At 37.4% G+C, this 22,501-nt stretch overlaps 2 pseudogenes; both read right to left on the bottom strand.

Annotated features, from left to right (window-relative positions):
- Nucleotides 1–1,010: 1,010 nt before the first annotated feature.
- LOC104861673 lies at nt 1,011–1,616 on the bottom strand (annotated as a pseudogene).
- A 5,908-nt stretch (nt 1,617–7,524) lies between these two features.
- Nucleotides 7,525–8,278, bottom strand: LOC117284489 (annotated as a pseudogene).
- Nucleotides 8,279–22,501: the final 14,223 nt, after the last annotated feature.

Raw genomic sequence — 22,501 nt, 5'->3', positions numbered from 1 at the left:
CCAGGAAGGACCATCAAGGCAACAAGGTGGCTTCTCCAGTCTCAGCAGCTGGAGGCCATTTTTCTTCCTCTTCAGAAATCCACTTGTTTCTTAGGTTGGACGAACTGTCCCTGAAGAAAATAATTATGCAGAAAAATGTGGATACAGTTATCAGTGGTCAACTGCTTGTGTCCAATAGCTTGAAAAGAAATGGCCCCTTGGTCATCAAAGGCTTGCTGGTTGGTTTCAGCTATTAAAAACACTGGAAAAAGGCAGATGGTTTCTGATGATAGCACTGTGAGGGTGGGCTATGCAAATCACATGAAAACACACACCAGTTTGCTTTTTTAAAGAGTGCCACAATAAGGATCCTGCAAAATTTCCAATCAGATTTTTCACGCTCCCTAAAATGCACAAAACATCACTCAGCAAATCCTCAGAGGAACACGTGCTTCTCTGTGAAATGAGGTGTGTACCACTCCCCTGGGGCAGTGCTTCTTGAGGGGGGTGTGTGCTAGGACTTGATATATTAGAAATGTTAATTTTATTTATTTGCATTTATGTTTTTGTGGTGCCAGGGCTAGAACTCAGGGCCTCACCTATGCTAGACAAACATTTTACCACTGAGCTATATATCCCTAGTTTTTTTATTTTTATTTTTTTTTGAGACAGGATCTTCCTAAATTGCCCCAAACTGGTCTCAAACTTAGGATCCTTCTGTCTCAGCCTCCCGTATAGCTGGGATTACAGGTGTGTACCACCAAGCCAGGCTGGTTAATTGATTTTTATCACACCGAAATGAAAGTGTACAGTCAGTCTGTGCTGTTGTGAAATTCAAGAGAAACAATCGTTATTTATTGCTCCATTAGAATAAACTAAAAAAACAAAGTAAAACAAAACTTAGGAAACACCAAGGCTGTCCTCTGCAGCCCGGGATGGCCTGGGGGCTGTTAGCAGGAGGTGGATGAGGCCCGGTTCACAGAGACTCAGGTTTGCTTTTGGCTGAACGCGGCTCCACGCGGGCGCTGGCTCTACGTGGTATTGAGCTCCGCGTTCATCTTGGTGCACGTCTCACAGGTGACATCGGTGGTGGCAGTGCAGCTGACCAGCACCCTTCCTCCTCCGTCACGTTCTGCCCCTTGGAGAGCGCTTTCAGGAAGTCGGATTGGGAGGGCGCAGCTTAGAGGGCTGCAGGGAAGATCTTCGGCCCAAGCCAGCCGTGGTACTTCTTGAGGGCCGTCTCGTGGGCCTCGATGGCATTGAGGCAGATGAGGTTGGGTGGTTCTGTCCTGCTCCCCGTCACAAATGCGCTGGAGGAAGATCTGGATGAAGCGGAGGCCTCTTTTTAGCCACATCAGCGCCAGTGTGGTTCCCACTTTGGGCGACTCTGTTCCGTACATTTCCTTCTCGGCCTCCAGGATGTTCTGCAGGGTCCGGAACTTGGCTGGGTTGGTGTCATACACGGCTTTAATTTTCATGATGTTGCCGCTTATGCCTGCATTAATGGGCAAGAACATGGGGGGCTGGAGGCAATCGAAGGAGGGCGGCAGGTGGGACATCGCCTCCAAGAAGGGATCGGTCTCGATCTGCTTGTCTGCTGTCATCGGCTTCAGCAGGTGCTCCGCCAGCAACTCCATTTCTGGGTGTAGGCCCACGGTGATGCCCCAGCCCCACCGCTGGTGTCCACGCCACCCTCTGGGTCACTGCTGCCAGCGCCGAGTGTGTCACTGCTGCCCTCCGTGGGCTCCGGGACTCCAGCGTTGCCATTTCTGCCAGCGCTGTGCCGGTGCTACCCAGGGCTTCTATTATACATTTCATTCTTGTTTACGCTTTCAGTTTCTCATACCAGAGAAACTGATATTTACACGTGTGTCCTATTTATTTCACTTAAGAGTATGGTCTCAATGTGCATCCATTTAGCTATAAATGTCTCTAGTTTCTCATTCTTTATGGCTGAGTAGTACTCCATTTTATAAACAAAACACATTTTCTTTATCCAGTCTCCAGTTGATGGGCAACTGGGCTGTTTCCAAGTTTTAGCTATTCCAAACTGCTCTGTTCTACACATGGTTACACATAAATGAAAACAACACTGATATTCTACCTCGCTCCAGAGAGAATGGCTCCTACCAAGAAATCAACCAAGGACAAATTCTAGGGGTTGTGGGGAAAAAGGAACCCTTTTCCACTGTTGGTGGGAGTGCACAACCACTGTGGAAATCAGCATGGAGATACCTCAAAAAGCTAGGATTAGAGCTCCCGTTTGACCCAGCTATTCCCTCAGCCTCCCTTCACCTCCTCTATCCTTTCCTGTTTACGGAGACTTTGTTTCCATGTTTTTCATTTTCTCGTATTTTCTCTTTTTCCTTCTTTCTTTTCCCCTACCCCTCCCAAATACCCTACTCCTTTAAACAATTTCTTCCTGTTTCACAATATCTGACTTCTATTTCTGCTATAATAAATTATCACAAACTGAGTAGATTATTACAATAGAATTTTATTCTCTCATGATTCTCAAAGTTAGGATACTGAAATCCAGGGTCTAAGGCTCTGAGAAATAATTCTTCCTTGCTTCTCCTGGCTTCTGGAATTTGTCCAGTCCTTGATTGTAGATCCAAGACAGCAGTCTGCCTTTGTTGTCACATGACATTCTCTCTGTATGTGCTTTCACAGTTTTTTCTCTGTAGCTCTGTCCAAATTTCCCTTTTCTTTTGTGGGTGCTAGTCATTAGCACTGGGCCTACTCTAATCCAGTTTGACCTTCTCTTAACTTATGTTTGTAAAACCACATTTCTATATGAGGTCCCATTCTGAGTTTCCAGGTTGGCACCCCTTTTAGGGGCTACTGGAACAACAACTCAGAGCTATTCTTGCATAGACTTGTAAATGCCCCAATACCAGTGATTTTAACCTAATGATGGTCTTTGGGAAAGATCTTGAATCCATAGCATTTAACTTTTAAAATTTTAGCTTTGGAAAAGTTTTGGTTATAAGTGAGTGCATTTTTACAGAGCATAGCCGTGTAACACTCAGGTCAAGCATTACTAGATAATTAGCAGCAACCTAGAAGTCCCCATTGTCTAGAAAAACCTCTGTTATGGCTTCTATTACTACAAGTTAGTTTTGTTTTTTTTTTTTTTTTTTTTTTTTTTTTTTTCTGGGGATTGAACTCATGTCCTTGTGTTTACAAGGCAGGCAGCAGGACCACTGAGCTAAATCCCTGGCCCAGTTTTGCTTGTTTTTGAAGGTGATGTATTTTGCTCTTTTGCTTGCTTCCCCTCACCAAACAGCATGACTAAGTTTTATTTATGTTATGGTGCACAGTTTATTCTCTTTGCTGCTGTTTCATGATCTATACTGCAACTATTTTTCTGTGGCAATACTGATGAACATTCAAATTACTTAGAGTTTTTTGCAGTTGTGAACATTATACATGTCTTTGGATGCATTCATATGTATTATATATAATGTTTGTGTTAGCTACATGTTTGTGAGTAGAATTGTTAAGTTATAGAGATGTGTATATTTGTTATCAGCAGATACTCTCTCTTTTTCCAAGTGGTTGTATTAGTTTGTACTCATACCTGCAGTATGCAAGAGCTTGTTACTCCACATCATTTTCGACACTTGAATTTTTAAAATCACTTAGCCTTTTTTGGTGAGTATACAGTGAGATCTTATGCTTTTAATTTGTATTTCCTTGATAGAGATGATATTGAATATAATTTACTATGTTAATTTGCCACACAGGGTACTTGTTTATGTCTCTTAAAGTCTCTTGCCGTCCATTTTTCATCAGATCTATCTTTTATTATTGATTTATGGAAGCACTTTACATATTCTAGATACTAATTCTTATTAGATATATGTAGCTCAAAATCTTCTATTGGGCTATGATTTATTTTCTCTCTTTCTCTTTTTTTTTTTTTTTTTTTTTTTTTTTTTGGTACCGGGGGTTGAATTCGGCTCCTTGCACTTGCAAGGCAGGCCACCCAACCGCTGAGCTAAATCCCCGGCCCTATTTTCTCTTTTAATAATACCTTTTGATGAATACAAATTCTCAATTTTATCATTTTTTTCCTTTATGGGGAGAGGTTTTTTTAAAAGAAATTGGATTCAGCTCACTATGTAATTCAGGCTGGCCTTAAACTCACTTTGTAGCTCAGGCTGGCTTCAAACTTGTGGTGATCCTCTTGCCTCAGCCCTGGTGAGTGCGCTGGGGTTACAGGGCTGTGTCCCTGCCCCCACCCCGATCATGCATATTGTTTCTGAGGTTTTTTCTTGCCCTAAGGCCATAAAGATATTCTTATCTTATCATCTAGATATTTGCCTTTTGTTCTTAGGCCTACAGTCTATTTGGAATGAATTTATATATCTGCGTGAAATAAAAGTCAAAGTTTTTTTTTCTTCATATGAATGTCTAATTGATCCTGCAATATTCATTGAAAAGATCATATTTTTTCACTTTTATTCAAATGAAGAGATTGTCTATTGTGTGAACTTTCTGGTGTGTTCTATTTGTTTAACATTGTGTCTACAATGTTTGGTTTTTGTTATCATAGCTTTATACTATGTCCTGATATCTAGTAGTAAAAACTTCTGATTTTGCTAATCTTTTTAAAGATTGCCTTGGCTTTTTTTTTAATATTTTACACATTTTGTTGAATTGACTCATGGATTTCTGGAGAAAATATCTGTTAGGAATTGGACTTGTAGTTAGTTACTAAGTGTGCAGATTAACTTGAAGAGAATTGACATCTTTATAACACTGAGTTTTCTAACCAATTAAAAGTTAGAGAACTTTTAAAATCTATTCCTCTATTACAGTGATGGCAAATTTACTATGTAAAGAGATTGTAAACATTTTTGGGCTTGGAGGATTATAGTCATTGTCATATATTTTAATTCATTATGTTGTTTTACAGCTTTTCAAAAATGTAAAAAATCTTTTTAGCTCATGGGCACTGTAAGAAACTGGCTGCAGCCTCCATTTGTCTGACCCTTGCTTTCTTTCTTTTTTTTTGGTACCGGGGATTGAACTCTGGTCCTTGCGCTTGCAAGGCAGGCCACCGAACCGCTGAGCTAAATCCCCGGCCCGACCCTTGCTTTCTTTACTTAAGTTTTCTTTAATATATTTTAATAATACTTTATTATTTTCTGTGTGGGTCCTTGCATGACAAAGTAAATGACAAGTAATATTATATTTAATGATAGTTATTTGATGATTTTTGATATTATTATAACTGTTACAAAGCATATAGTTTTTGATATTTATTTTTCCAACTGTTTGTTGATTACATATAGAAAAACAGCTCATTTTTTTATATTTGATTATTTGATTTTAATCTAGTAATCTTTCTAAATTTATTAATTGATTATGATAGGTGAGCTAAGAGTCTTTTGGCGTTCATATATATATATATATATATATATATATATATATATATATATTTTTATACAGTATTTTGAAATTTTTTCTTATCTTACAGTACTGGCTAGGACTTCCAGTACAAAGTTGAACATAGATGAAGACTGTGAACATCTTTGTCTTCTTAGAAAGAGGCATTTACAATGTTACCATTAAGTATGGTGTTGTTACAGGATTTTTGTAGATGCCTTTTTCCAGATTTTACAAGGGTTTTTCTATTTATGATTTGCTAAGAAAGTTGTTTTTAAATCATTAATAAATGCTAAAGTTTTTTCAGATGCTTTTTTCTATATTATCATATTTCTCTTCTTTACTAGTTATATGGTGAATATTAATTCCTAAGTGTTAAACTAACCTTGCAGTTCTAGAATAAACTCATTTGATAATTCTGTAATTCTGACATTTTCATGAGTGAGATTGTTCTATAGTTTTCCACTTTTGAAACACCCATGTCATGTTTTGGTGTAGAGTTTAAGCTGACCTTTTCTGTATTTGCTCAAATTGTGCAGTAAGATGAAGGCATCTTGATCCTTCTAAGCCAGTCCAGTTCTAAGGTGGACTCCCCTGAATGAGCCTAGTCAAAGTTACACAATTGCATATCCTGAATTCATGATCCACAAAATCATGAAATTGAATTAAGTGGTTATTTTATTGTTATTAATAGTTTCATATTGTAGTTTAAGGTATTTTTGTTGTTAATAGTATCTCATTGTAGTTTTAATTTGCATGTTCAAAATAGAATGATGGGTTTGAGAATCTTTTTGTGTCTATCTTTTTTTGTTTTTGTTTTTTAGAACAAAACAGGTATATTTCTATTGGACTACCTGATACAGAAGATAATGTGGTATGATGGATGAATGGTATGGACGACAAATAATACAAATATATTTTATTTGAAATAAACAAAAAATGCTAACACATCTTTCACTTAGAAACAAACTCTTGCATGACTGTATTCCTGGGCAAAACAAAGCTGAAGCATAAGCAGCCTTCTTTCTTAACATGCGTCTTGAGGCTGGTAGGAAGACACTACTTGGTTTTTAAAAAAACTGCCCTCCCTGTAAGGCCTGGTCACAGAAGTGTAAACAGTGTAGGTGAATCCACCATTTTCAGTTCTCCTACCATATATCTGTCACCTGTATATTCTGAGATCACACATTTACCTGCCAGGATACTGGGAAGGGTTGCTGTATCACAGTTACTTTTGAGTTCTTGGCAGGCAGGACTAAGAAAGAGTAATTTGGAACAGGTTTTACATCCTATTTAGAAAACACTAATATTCCCTCAAATAGCAAGTCACAACAGAGAGATACTGCCTGGAAAGGTACTCTTTTCACTTTCGTTCAGTTTTAGTTTTAGTGTGATTCATTTACTTACAGTACAATCCTGCCACAAAGTATTAAAGGACAAGATAGATATCCATGATTTCTTCAACACTGCATTTTTTCAAGTTTTACTACATCCACAGTATGTCAGTAGTTCTAAAAAAACAAAAACGTAAATGGCTAAAAATGCAGGTGTCGATAGCTATAATAGGGAAGGAGACAATAAGAGAACCCTGTCCTCTCCAGAACATGTGCAGGGAATGTGGTTCAAGTCTTTGAATTTAAAAACAAGTTCCCCAGAAAAGCTGGCTATCATGGAATTTCCAGAACATTTAATTTGCCCCTACCTAATGGACTTGAAGGGCCCCAGTGCACAGTTTTAAAAAATAACAGTTATAAGATGCTATAAATGATGATCAGAGCAGTCAGTGAGAGAAGAATGAACTTACCTTCCATTTAGCTACAGTTTGTAGCACAGCCTCTTTAGCTGTTTGATCAGTAAAAACCCTGAAGTGCTTTGAAGCACAGGGGTAAAAAACATATTATCTAAATGGTAACAGGACTTCATGGCTAGGAAAATTTTCTAAATAGTAAAATGACTCCAAAATAGATCTCTCTTTCCAACATAAAACATAGCAGGAAAAAAAAAAAGATTTACAAGTAGATATAGTGATAACAGAAAATCACAAGGCAGAGAACACAAGGTCAAGACTTTAGATTCAACAGTATTCCATGAGGCTAGAAAATCTGTTAAGTTTGAAAGCCCTAGCAAAATATCTCTTTTGTCTATAAATCACTTATTTATCATATGACCACATGCTGAATCATTTACTTTCCACATACTGAAGAATCCTACAGTCAGCCCTTTAGCATTCTGCATTTCTTTGCCGATCTTGTAGCTGAGTATCTTGTTCCAGTTGATTTTGGTACAGGTAATTGGAAGCTGCTGGTGCAGGGCTTGAATGTGTGATGTCTCATTGTTTGTTAGTTTTCACTAATCACTGATATCCATTTTCTGCATTCTCTATGATTTTAATAAACTCCTTTACAGTTTGGTCTTCATTCTAGATCTTGAGCATTCCAACTACCTGGGCTGCAGATGGAGTGATGGTGAACTTCCAATTCTGCCCTCCAAGGGCCATTTCAGAAATTTTTAGGCTGGAACTGGTGGCTTTCAGTACATGCAATAATAGTCTGTTGCCCATCTATCGTTTTAGCATACACAGTAGAAAAGCCATTGGAATAATGATCTTTCACAGTCACTGGATTCTCTCCAAGATTTCAAATTTCCATCTATTTCCTCTGGCTGGGGGTCACTTGATTCTTTTCATAAGTGATCAAACAAAGGAAATTTTGTTTCTTGGATCTAAACAGCTGCTATTACCCAGATCACCACGCTCTGTAATTAAAACGGAGCTGCCCCTTCCCTGAGGAGATTGTCCTTGGTAAGTAGTAGCCGGACATCATTGACTACTTCACTGAACTCCCCTGGGGGTGCGTGAGTTACGACTTTCTCATCATCTGGCTTGGTCCTCGAAGTCTGCCATCTTGGGCTGCTCTGGCCCAGCTCGGCATCCTTGTGTATCTTTCCATCATTTCATATATATACTTTGATGAAGTGTCTGTTTAAATCTTTGGCCTGTTGTTTTTTATTTGATTTTTAAAATATTATTGTTGGGCACAGTGATGCATACCTATTAAGCCAATCACTTGGGAGGGTGAGGTAGAAAGATAACAAGTTCAAGGCTACCTTTGGCCATTTATCAAGACCCTGTGTTAAAATAAAATGTTGGGGATGTACCTCAATGGTAAAGCATTTCTGGGTTCGGTTACTAGCACTGCCAATTGTTTTGTTTTGTTGGTACCGGCAATTGAACTCAGGACCTTTCACTTGTGAGGCAGGTGGTGAAACCACTAAGCTAAATCCCTGGCTGCCAAAAAATTATTTTTGAGTATTGGGAGATCTTTAAATGTTCCAGATACAAATCTTTTATCACATATGTATTTTCCAAATATTTCTTCCCTGTGACTTGCTTCTTAATTTTCTTAATTCATTTGTATTATAAAGAGCAAAAGTTCTTAATTTTGATAAAGTCCAATTTGTAACTTTTTTAGAGTTTGTTTTGTTTTGTTTTTTTGTCTATCTAACACATCTGCCTAACCTAAGGTCACAAATATTTTTTATTTTTTCTATATATTCTGTAATTTAATTCTTAATATCATAGTTATGATCTATTTTGAGTTTTTTTTAATGGTAGGAGAGAAGATTTGGGATGTATATGTTTCCATATGGATATCTAACTGCATGAGTGCCATTTGTTAAAAACTATACTTTTGCCTTTGAATTATCTTAGTAGCCTTGTTGAAAGTAAATTGCCTCTATATGTATGTATGTATTTATGGAGTCTTTTCCTTTGGTCTCTATATTAATTCTTATTCCAATGGCACATTTTCCAAATTAGTATAAACATACTCAATTCTGCAGTTTAACTCTATGTATCTTTTATTTCTTTCCTAATTGTTTTGGATATTCTATGTTTCATATAAATTTCAAAATCAGATTTTCAGTTTAAAAAAATGTGCTGATATTTTAATATCCACTGCATGAATGTGAATTGATCTCAGTTTAGTGAGACTTGATCAACAGCATTGAGTAGTCTGATACATGAGCGTGGTATGGCTCCATTGATTTAAATCACAATTAATTCTCAGCAATGTTTTATAGTTTTCATTATACAGATCATACATATATTTTGTTAACTATATTCATAATTATTTTGTGGTTTTGATACTATTATAAAGAATATTCTTTTATTATTACAATTTTAGTTTTTTAATAAGATATAGAAAAGTACTTGTGTACTTTGAATCTTAATGGTATTACTAAATTAATTTATCAGTTCTGTCACTTTTTGAAGCCTTTTTTAGAATTTTTCCACATATTTTTAAGAATGTAAGAGGATAAAAATGATCTCTTATATTTGCCCACATTATCATTATTCTTATTTAATTTCTGAAATTCCATATTTTCTTCGACGCTTTTTACCCTGAAGAACTTCCTGAAGTATTTCTATTTTAGCAAGTCCACTAGAATGACATTCTTTGCTAGCCTTTCTCTTAGAATGGTTTTTATTTTAGGATGATCTTATTTAAAAATAAACTGGGGGCCAGGGATTTAGTTAAGCGGTTCGGTGTTCTGCCTTGCAAGGACTGGAGTTCAATCCCTGGTACCCCCCAAAAAAAAGAACTGAAGAGAGACATCTCAAAAAAGTACAAACAGCCAATAAGTACATGAAAAACTGTTCAACATCTTCAATTGTTGGAAAAATGTCAATAAAACTACCTTGAGATTCCATCTTAGCATGTTCAGAATGGCTATGAAAAAATACTTTAAAATTTATTTCTATTTTTTGCTTGTTTATTTATACATATGTGTAGTATATAACATTTACATTCCTTGTGGGAAATTGGAACATTTGTAACTCACTTTAATTCCTTTATTTATCCTCTTTCCCTTCCCTCCTTTCCCCCTCCATCCATCTCTTGATCCCTTTCATTTTATTTTTTTGTACATGTTTGCAATACTTATTATTTATGTACTTTGTGTGGAGGTTAGTACGTGTTCATGACACATCCCAATTCTTTTTTTTTTTTCTCATCCTTTATCCCTGAATGCTGATTGCAGATGCAGGGAGAAAGGAATCCTCCTATAGTGTTGATGGTAATGTAAATTAGTACAACCACTATAGAAATCAGTGTGAAGATTGTTCAAAATACCATTTGATCCAGCTATATCACTCTGGGGCATGACCCTCTCCAAACTAAAGTGAGCATACTATAGATGTGTGTATACTCATCTTTGCATTAGTGCAATTTAGAATAGCTAAGATGTCAACAGATGAATGGATAAGGAAAATGTGTTATATATACACAGTGGAATTATTCAGCCATAAAGAAGAATAAAATCATACCATTTGTACAAAAATGAATAGCATGGAGACCAAAATGTTAAACAAAATAAGCCAAACTCAGAAAACTATATATCACATATTTTCTCTGATATGAGAAACCAAATAAATAAATACAGGAATTTAGGAGGAGACTTTTGGAGACATAAAAGGGGGAAAGGAGAAAAAATAGAATAATGGGCTAGAAAATGGGCAAGCTATGTTAAACACATGTAAAAAAAAAGATATTGTTCCATTCTCTTCTGGCGTTCCCAAGTTCTGATGAGAAATATGTAGTTATTCAAACACTTGTTACTATACATAATGTGTCATTTTTCTCTGGTACAGTTTGACTACAGAGTTTCTGGGCATGATTTCTTGAGTTTCTTGTGTTTGAGGATCATTATGTCTCTTGATATATAAATTTTTGCCTTTGCCCAAACTGGAAATCTGTTCATGGTTATTTTTTTAGTCTTTTTCTGTGTGCTTTATGTTGAGTAGTTTTCATTGCTATATCTAGGATATTTTCACTCATATGTCCCTGAAACTTTCTTCTTCAGTATCTGATTGGCTGCATATCAATCCAATGCATGTTTCATTTCATTATTTGTATTTTTTAATCCTCAAAATTTCCCCTTGACTTAAATAATCCATTTCTCTTCTTTTCATATTCACGTTTTACTTCACATCAATGGAAATATCCATGATTTATACCAGCTATTTTAATGTCATTTAATGCAAATTTTATCATCTCTATCACTTCTGTTTCTCCTTTTATTGATTGATAATATGGGTGATAGTCTTCTTTGTCATATGCCTGGTAACTTTTTTTTGGTGCCAGACACCGAACTTTCTGTTGCATAAAACTGGGCATTACTATATTCTTGTAAAGATGTTGGTCCCTGTTTTGGTCTTGTGGATCAGTTTGATCCATTTGAAGTTCATTATTAAGTCTTTTTGTACAGTAGTTCCAGAGCAGTATTTACTCTGGGGCTAATTTATCATCCACTACTAGTGAAATGAGTCTTTTGAAGATTTTACCCAGTACTCTGTATATTTTAAAGTTTCTTCACTCTGAGTTATAGGAATGTGAATTACTCATTACTGTATGATTTCTAGAAATTTTTTAGCCTATTGTTTTCTAGTAGTTCTTCCCATAGTCTCATGGAGTTTTTCTCCAGGCATATGTAGGTTAAAATTCAGTCACAGATTTGATGGGAATTTTGAATCTCTTTGGAGCTCTGGAGTTTTCTTTCTTTTTAACTCCATCCTCTACTGTGTTTTGACCTGCATGTTTTATTCACTGTAGATTGTTTAAATAACGATTTTTGTTTCTTCAACTCAATGAGAATGGCCAGGTTTTATTTGAATTCCTCCTGTCTGTGTGGCAGCCTTGGAAATATGTCTACATAGTAAGCTGAGGGAATTATAGCATTCACTTCATTATGTTCCTTCTCTTGATGTCATAGTTCTGGGTTACTTGGTGCTTATTACTTGAAAAATTATTTATATATTTTTCCAGTTTTCTAATTATTAAGGGAGAGACAATACCAATAGCAATTAATCCTTCACACATAAGCAAAAGTCTAAAATTATTTATTGTAACAGGGAACAGGGTTAGATTCATGGGCTAAATGTACCATAACTATTTCTGCATGCATGCAACATTGAGATATACCTTCTTATGTGTTAACTTTTATTTTTCTTTCTTTGTAAATTTTTAGTACATTCATTTTATTCATTGTTTCTGTAAAATTGACTTGTTTTAATATAAATGACCATAGTTTCATGACAGAACTTTCTTACTGATTTCATGGAGGAACTATCGTTAACAGGCTTCTAACTAATCTTGACCTTTTCTGTCTTACTTTCTTAAATTCCAGTCTCTCCATTGTCCCCAAAGTGATTTAAATATATGCTTACTTAGAAAACTGCAAAATCCTGCTATCTTCCTGCTTATCACTTGTCCCTTTTTGTTTCTCCTCCAACACAATCACTGTAGTCTATTCTCTTTAAATCCTTTAAAACATAATTCAAATCAAGCTACTTGATTTTGATTTGATAAATGGCTTCCCCATTTATTATTATTTAAACACATCAGGCATGGTCTTCTTCATGGCCTTTCAGCTGATTGTCTGCTGCTCTAGTTAATTTACTGATGTCCTTCAAGTCCTTGGCGAAATGTCACTTTGTCAGTGTTGCCTCTTTGGTTCCCCAATTGAATAATAAGAGCTGAGGGAATAGCATTCCATCCTGTCTTCTCCAGCTCTTCCAATTTCTCTTTCCCTGCTGTTTCTTCACAGCACTTACCAGTTTATAACATACCTTATATTAGACACTTATTTGAGTTCATTATCTTTCATCACTCTCCCTCTAGAATGAAAACACTACGAGGTTGGGCTTAGGGTCTGTTTTGTCTACTGATGCAGCCACTGTGCCTGGAATGGGATCTAACCTCTAGATGGTACATCCTAAATAACTGTTGAATGTTTGTAAACCTGACGCCATTCCTTCAAGTAAGAGACTTTAGGTTTCCTAAGCTTCTACAGAGTGAAATTCAAACTCTTCACAAACAATTTTCATGAGCTTTTCCATTTTCTGATGTCAACTTGCATAGCCTCTCTCACATTCACCAGCTGAATTCCACTCCTACTGAACCAGTAATATCTGAAAGAACTACTAGAACTACTAGAAAGCAGTAGGCTATCTCATATACCTTGGAAAACTATCAGGCAACATCCATTGCTTTCTAGTCCCCTTTAAGTATGAGAACAATTTCACATTGAACTATGACCAAGTTCAGACCAAGAATCCCATATTTAAAGTCTTATCCACGTCTTCCTTTCCCCTTGTTAAGGACAGAAGCTCAGAGACCTGTAGCGCAGTAACAGATGGGTTTGCTTTCTCATTCTCTATTCTTCTCTCCTTCTACTTACAATTCAGCTAAGAATGAATGATAAGGGGCAGGGCTGTCATCTCTTAGGCTGCATCCATTTTCGCCTGTTCCCTCAAAAGCAGGAGTTCACATGCATATCAGAGGGTTCTTTGGTACCCTCAGCACCTTACCCTCAACAGGGATGTCTGAATACACAGATTTCTGGTTTGGTTGGCAACCTCCTGGATGATTTTCAGCAGCAGAGTGCTCCCAGCACCTTTCCATGGGGACCGTTCAATTCTCGCAAAGCCTTCTTGGGTAGGATACTTTCAAGATGCTTCAAAATAACTGCTGGATGTAAAGCTCAACTGCACAAAAATAGACTGTCCTGTAGGACAAAATTATCAATACAGGTTATTTCATGGATTCATTCCTGTCTTAAATCATTATTGGATTAGAGATCCTAAGGAATTTTTTGAATCTATGAACCAACAGGAAAGTAAGATCTATTACAGGTGAGACTCTGTTGATGACCTCTATTTGACTAGATGCAAGTTGTCAAAGCTTACTTTCATAACATTTGCACAAACAAGTAAGAACAGTTACAAGCTGTGTAGTAATGTATCATATAAATGCGTTTGCATACAGAAATGGGACATACCGTCCCATGAGACTATAATGTAGCTGAAAATTCCTGTTGCCTAGTGAGGTTGTAGCTGACCTAACAGCATAATACAATGCTTTACTTATGTGTGTAATGATGTGAATGTAAACAACACTGTTATGCGGCCTGTGAAAATTCCACTGTGTTTATTGTAATGAATCTACTCCTCTTGAGGATGTTCTGCTGACATGTCTCTGTTGGTCAATGAATCTTAAAATAAAAGTTTCAGAGAGTTTCAATTGTTGTGAATGATACACATGTCCATAAAAAAATGTAGTCCTGCAGAGCAATAGGAATATATAAATGAATATATTTTAAGATAGTGTGGAGGAACATACCTTCTGATAATTTTCTTATATATCTCCTCTGTGGTATGTTGAATGTTTTCTTTCATGTTTTGATTAGAGTCTCATGGTACACAATCAATAATAATTGGCCCCAAGTACACAGAGGTTTTCACCATTCTAAAACAAAAGGAAGAAATATTTCAGATGGAGAATGGCAGGATTGGATTATAGAGAATGCCCATATGGGTTTGGTAGAATTTAATCTTTACCATTAATGAACATCAAGGCATAAAGGGGAAGGGTAGGCTGTAGAATTTATTGTAGAAACTGCATGCATGGTTTTTTTTAAAGGGAGTTTTCATCAATAATCACACAAAAAGATTCTTAGTATCACAAATTATTAGGTAAATACAAAACAGAACTAAATAAGATAATACCTCACACTCATTAGAATGGCTACTCTGAAAGTGACAACAGAAGAAAAAGAAAAGAAAAGAAAAGAAAAGAAAAAGTGCTAGTGATGATGGGGAGAAATTTGAATTCTTCTGTACTAGTGGGTTTAAGTTCAATAAATTGTTATCTAAAAAATAAGCAAATCTACAATAATTATAGTAAAATGTGGTAGCCAGTCTAGAAAATAGTGTAATTGTTTCTCAAAACTTTTAAGACAGAATAGTCATATAATCTAGTTATCTTGCTCTCGATATATACCTGTTCCACAAAAAATAATTTACTGTGAAAGAATATACTGTCTTACATTGGCAGCATGTAATACATAATTCTTGTGCATTCTCTTTCCTCGATTTCATTAAATGACCATGTTAAGTGAGGACCTTAGGTTTATGCAAGCACATTATGATATTTGCACAAAGATCAAACCACCCAAGAGCATATTTCTAAGATTGTGTCAACTAGTTAAGCAAACCATGACTGTATATGTAAAGCCATACCATCATTGATGAGCTGAGTGGTCATAAAAGAATCATTTCATGTTTCATGTATATGATGGTGCAGCCAAGTTTTCTAGGAATCTAAGTTTACTTATGTATGACTACTCTTGGTTTTTCTCCCTATTTTTGGAATACACTTTGCAAAATCCATTGAATTTTTTCTCCTCACTTGTATAAGTTGGCAGTTCCAGAGCACCAAAGCATTGGTTTTGAAATTTATATTGAATTATTAATAAAACGTTATACGTGGAGTGAAAGGCTAGTGCAAACTGGTGAGGTCAAGCAGTATGAAGACCTCATCCCTTTCACTTGGCAGCCAGCCACTGTGAGAAATAGAACAGATGAAGAGAGGGGCGTGGACACTTGTGCCAAGCACACTTGCTATGGTTCTTGGACAACAGAGGCTGCTCAGTAGAGAGTGGATGATACATCTTTCTGATGGAGCTCCTGCCAGGAGAGAATGTACATAACTCAGCCCTGAGCCTTTCTCTGAGCTTTGCCAAATCCATCAGGCAGGTAGCAAAACACTGAAGAGAAAGTAATGTCAGCCCAGCCTGGTGATGGCCTACACTGCTCCCTTAATTACTCTACCTAGTGACAAAAGCTATTTATCAAGGTGGAAATAATGTGGGTTTAAAGTAAAAAATTTATGTGCCAGCGAGTGAGAGGCCATAATTTTAGGACACTAGTTTAAAGCAGCATAAACTAAGATACAAGCAAACTGGACAGCCAGGCAACTTTGCATATATACAACAGCACCATTGGTTTGCCTTTGGTTTTCCCTGATTATTTTACCATATTTTTGACTCTGTGTTTCCAGGCAGAGATAAAACACAAGATTCTACCTTGAATCTGAAAGGAAGATTAATTCAGTCTTAATTTTTCTTATTCAACAAATATTTGTTGTGTTCAATGAGGTTACTGAGAAGAAGGCTGAGGAGTACTGGTGGAAGGAATTAAATTATTCAACAAACATTTTTTGAGAGCTACTATGTGTAAGATATTGACTAAGAGACTAAGAAATAGCAGTGGAGAGCGAGACACCACAGGTATCTTATTTAATGAAGTTCATACGTGTATAAGGAAGAGTAAAGTGAGAAGCTAAGGGTTGATAAATGAGAGAGACTGAAGGAAGGACAGAGAAATAAGAAGGGGCAGGGACAAGAAGAGACAGGCAAAGTTCTAAGCAGTGGAGTAGGAAGAAAATGGACCCGTCTGGTGAATGGTGATAAGGGCCAGTGTGGCTTGTAAGGGGAAATGTGCAAATAGACAAGACCAGTAACGTTGGCATGGTCAGATCAGGAAGCCTCTTGTGGGCCAAGATGAATATGGGTTTCATTCCAGATATAATGGGATCAGTGGGGAGTTTTAAGCAGAGAGAAAATCATTAACTACGTAACAACTTGTTAAATTCAAACATTTATTAAACCTTTTTTGAGCACTAGTGATGGAAAGGTGATTAAGATAATACCTCTGTCCTCAAGGTGTGTTACAGTTCAGTGGTGACAGACCGTCTAGTGCGTAAGAGCAATGGAGCGATAATGAGCCACACTGCTTTCCTGTGAAAAGCAAGGTGGAGCTACTCCCATGCATTCCATTAACAAATGAAAAAATGCTCTCTTAAAAGAGGCTCTTCGATCTTTCCAAAAGAATTAAAAGGGGAATCCTATCACAGTGATATATGCGCATCTATGTTTATAGTGGCACAGTTTGTAATAGCTAAAATTTGGTAGCAGACCATTTGACCATCAGTTGGAGACTGGATAAAGAAGATGTGGTTTTTCTATAAAATGGAATATTACTCACCTATAAAGAATGAGAAATTAGATTCATTCATAGGAAAATGGATACATATTGAGGATGTACTTCTAAGTGAAATAAATAAGTCACACATGTGTAAAATACCGAATAGTTTCTCTGGTGTGAAAAACTATATAATAGTACGTAAGATCCTAATGATATAATTAACAGTGTGAAATAGGAAGAAAAGGGCTAAAGGTGTAGGGGAAGTGGGAGGGATAGGGAAAAGGCAATAAGTGAAAAGAATAAAAATATGAGAAAATGAAAAAATGGAAATAAAGTGTTTGTAAATGGGGAGGGGAGGAGGGGTGAAGGGAGGGCAGGGACAAGGGGAAAACGTGAGAACCAACACCTGTCATGTAAAGGTACAAGACACCAATGATGAATATAACTGTATTGTATACCTAAAATATACCAATAAACTCAGAGAGAGAGAGAGAGAGAGAGAGAGAGAGAGAGAGGAAGAGGAAGGGGCTCTTGTGTGTGGCTTTTTGGCCTTTTGGCTAAGATCAAGTGTAGTAAAAGAGGATCTTGTGCATGTGCTTTGTGTGTGTTTGTGTGTGTGCACATGTGAAAAGGTACTTATAAAATTCAAGAAGATAAGTAGACTCTAGGTAGCTCTCCCAGAAGTTATGTAAGCCTCCTAAGACAAGGGCGAAGAGACTGCAAGTTGTAAGACAGGGCTATTTTCCATATGGCTGTGAGACACAAACAAAGGTTGCAGAAATTTGAGCTTCACTTTCTTCATCTGTAAGAGAGAGTCTAAACAATGGCTTCATGAAGTCTGTTCCAGCTCTGTCATGCTGTAACCTAATAATTAAAAAAATATATATGTATTATATTTTTGCCATAATAAACAAAGAAGTCTTAACTTTTTTGGGGGGGAGTACCGGGGACCAAACTCAGGACCCTGCACTTGCGAGGCAGGTGGTGGGACCACTGAGCTAAACCCCTGGATAATACTAACTTTAAGCCTCAGTCAGGCAAAATGTTATTCCTCCAAAATAGAATTTCAGCCTTCGAATTAATTGTCCTGTATTGCAAAAATGTGCCCAATTATGATTATTCTATTCTGAATTTTAAATATTTTGTACTTTTGAAAGTTAACTATCTATGAAAAAAATGTTCTCTATCTAAGTACCTATATACCATTTAATTTTGTCTCAGGGCCTGACAAGCTTAACATTTGCTTTCTGGCTCTTTGTATTAAAAAAAAAAAAGCCAACACTTATTTTTAAGCTGGGATGTCACAGAGCAGAATTTTTTCAGAGTGAGATCCTCAAAACCTTATTCCTGTCAGGTGCTCAATGGAGAGGAGGGTTCTATGGTCAAATGTATGCCCTAACATGTAACAAACAAATCCATGACCACAGTACAATGAAAAAAATCCATTTCACTTTGGGTAAAATAATGTTTCCAAATATCTTTGAGGACCAGCACTTTACTACATAATAATCCTCAGAATACCCTTTGAGCCCTGGTGGTGAGCTGAGCTCCCTCCTGCACACCCCTGTCAGGCCTATACCTTAACCTAAGTCATCTACCTGCAAAGTCAGGAATGTCTACATTTATTTTGAGTTATAGAGAGTCTTGTTGGACCAACTTGGCCACAGGCTGGGAGCCACACACTGCAAAAATACTTCTCCCAAGCCTGAGAAATGGTCTTTCTAAAAATCAACACCTGGGTGTTATTTGGAGCAGTGTGGACTCATAATAAGATGTTTAAATCTGCAGACAAAGTGGGACATTTTAAATTGCTATGCCTGGAGAAGTGAGGGGTGGGAGCAAAATTGTCTCTGTGTCTTGTTAGTTTCTTTGGTGACTAAAACAGGATACTCTGCTGTTGAGCAGCCTCCTCTCGGTTTCTCTGCAGAACAGCTACAACCAATGAAAGCTTCCTAAAGCCCTGCCTGTGTCGTGCAGCCCAGATGTGTACCTGTTCCTCCTCAGCTCCCCCAGTCGCCATCATTTCAGTAATAATTACCCAAGTCTTTTGATCACTGTGACACTCCTGACCATGTTGTGTCACTGTCTTTGACAAGGGTCAGAGTGATCCACATGGCACTTGCAGTGTCAGCCTCATCAGAGGGACATTAGTAACAGCTGCCCAGTAACTGAGGCATAGTGATTGGCTGGGTGAGTGAGTGTTGCTCATCCCCAGAGAATCTCCTGCTAGGGGGCAGGGGCTGTGCTGTGCAGGGGTTCCAGACTCCCCTTTGTGCAAAGGGCACCTGAGAGGTACCTTATGGAAGTAGCAACGTGACGGGGGAGAGAAGTAGAGTTGGGAGAAGGGAAGCGAAGGGCAAAAGCACTCGATACAGGCTGGATGAATGAACTTGCTTTCCTCAAGAAATGTGGTCATATCCAATGTCTAGATTTCTTCCCATGCTGGTCCATAAAAATCCCATTAAACATATAAAGCACGTAAGCTATGAAACTTCAGAACTGTTAAGCTTTCCTGGATTTCTGTGAACTAGACTGGATACCTACTCAGCATTAACATAATAGTTACCCCTAATTATTTTATAATAAAAATATAAAGAAATATGAAAAAGAATCCTGCTCCCAAACCAGTATTACTTCTACCAAGTTTTCTGCTGTTACTAATTTCTTAAGTATCTTCAGAGGTTTTTTTTGAAAGAAATGCATACATGCATGTAGTAGGTATAAAGTCCACAGGAGTCACTGAGAAGGTGACATCTGAATGTTCCTAACAAGTCATCTAGCTACTTGGAGGGGTGAGGTGTTTCCAGACAGTGGAGACAGCAAGCACAGAGTTGTGGGATATGAGTGTGCTGGATGGGCCTGGGGAGCAGCAAAGAGGCCATGAGGCCGGAGTGCCATATGCACATGGCTTTGCAGGTCTTAGTAGGGATTTAGGCTGTTACTCAGAATGAAATTGAGCATCCATGAACGGAAAGAACCATGTCATGATTCAACTTACATGAAGTAGCATGGGGAATCATTTGGAGACTGTTGTGTAATTATCCAGGCGAAAGATGATGGTAGGGTGGAAGTTGATGGTAGTGGAGCAGAAAAAATGATTGGGTCTTAGAAATATTTCAAAGACATAACGTAGCTATGTGATTTCTTGTTGAACTGCTTTTGGGGTGTGAGAGAATGAGATGAATGTAGGGCACCTTCTTGATTTGGTGACTGAAGAGTTGGAAGGACATGATTACAAATTTGAGGTGGGGCCGACATGCAAGACCCAGCCTGTAGGACTGGGGCTTTGTGCCCCTTCAAAGCTTCATATCCTCTTAATTTCTGAGAACCATGCAGTCATCCATCACATTGTGCTGTGGTATACAAAATTTTACTTTTGGACCATGGGTAAAATTCTAGCTGTTATTAATGTCATTGTCATCTGGGCACAATTACATTACTGATCAAAAAGGATTTGTTGTTCAATACTATTGTTATATTGCTTCAATTACAATTTAATTTAAAAATTTAATTAGAAGTATTTGTAAGTATGATGTCCTAATATGTTTAGACTACTGAATTGAAATGTCAATAATTATCCAATTATTAATGGTAAAATATCAGTAAAAGCAAAGTAATAGAAATAGTCTCTGTCAAGGAAAAAGACAATGTGTCACAATATAGCCTCCCATTATGTTGGGAACTTTCTAGCCTCAATCCATTACAGTGTCTGAAACGTTATTATGTTGGTCATTTCTGGTATTTAAAAGATGCTTGGCAGAACCCAGGTGACTGATTCCTGGAATTCTGGACTCAGTTGTTGAGAAGAACTGCACTAGGCCATGACTGTAGAAAAACTCGTGTATCTGTTTCTGGAGACCACGCTGTTGGTGCTTCATTGTATTTTTCATCCATTGATCGCTTTCTGTGTCCTTTAATGAAAACATAGTGAAGATAAATGTGCTATTTATAGTTTTCTTCCTGGAGCCATTTCAATTAAAAGTTAATTAAATGTCTTCACATCATCATAATTTTAAAGTATTTTTTCAGTAATAGTGAGGTAATATGAGAGCTGTAAGAATCCCCAAGTCTAAAATAAACTTATGCAAATACCTTTTTGAAATGCCACAGTGTATGTAGACAGCATTACTTAAATATGCTTAGTACTTTTACGTCTTTATTAATTTCATTAATGAAAATATTGAAAGGAAGAGCTTCTGATTAAGAGTTGTTCCATTAAGGCATTCTTGAAATACTGGATTATAGCATGGGAGTGGGCTCTCGAAACTTCTTTGATTTAGAACCAGTGGTTCTTCCATTTGGGAGATGGGCTTCTGTAGTTTGGATTCTGAATGCTTCCCCTGAGGCCCAGATGTTGAAGATCTGGATCTCAGTCCACGGTGCTAAGGGGAAATGGTACATGGTACTTAGTGGGAGGAAGTTCGTCACTGAGACATGCCCTTGCAAGAGATATTGGGACCTTCCCCCCCGTCTCACTCTGTTTCATGGCTACCATGAGGTGAGGAGTCCTTAGCCACACACTGCTGCCACAATGTACTATGCCACCACATGTCTATGCCTCAGGCCAAGGTACAAGAGACTGAAACTTCTGAAACTGTGATCCAGAATAAGCCTTTCTTCCTTCTAAGTTTATTATATCAGGGCCGGGGATTTAGCTCAGTGGTTCCGCTGTATACCTTGCAAGCACAAGGACCTGAGTTCGATCCCCGGTACCAAAAAAAATTTTAAAAAGTTTATTATATCATATTTTGTCACAGTGATGGAAGGCTGACTGACAGCATCTATTGAGAAACACTTGAAGAGCTAATAAATCGCAAAGGCCTGGTAGACTTATCGAGATGGGATAGGGCCTGGGCTTTGTGTATTTTTATTATTTCCTAGGTGAGTTTGAATAACTGAAGTGTGAGAACCACTGATTCAGAGCATCAGACTCCTTTAGTCCTTTAGGTTAGTGATTCTGGATTCTGGACATATTAGGAGGCTACATCTGTTGTGACCAAAGCCACTGATGTTTTAGATATGATATCTGATTCCTGCATTCCAAGGGTATATTATTTACAAAATAGTTGAAGTCAGCAAGGCCCCAGATATTTCGTGTCTAAGAAAACCTAACACACTGTTTTCTTTGAGGTTGAGCTGAGGAATTCTGGAGTTCCATATGATGCAGCTACATGAGTGCGAATTTGTGGGTGATATATTGGCTGTGGCAAAGCAGTTTTCCCATTTCTTTGCAAATGCATCTCTAACTATAGGAGATCCCAAGTCCATTTTCCTGCCAAGGCTCCCGTGGTAGGAATAAAT

This window comes from Fukomys damarensis, unplaced genomic scaffold (genome assembly GCF_012274545.1).
Source record: "Fukomys damarensis isolate Sample0158 unplaced genomic scaffold, DMR_v1.0_HiC HiC_scaffold_37, whole genome shotgun sequence".
In the NCBI taxonomy this organism is placed as follows: Eukaryota; Metazoa; Chordata; class Mammalia; order Rodentia; family Bathyergidae; genus Fukomys; species Fukomys damarensis.
This window is presented reverse-complemented; position numbering and strand designations above follow the sequence as displayed.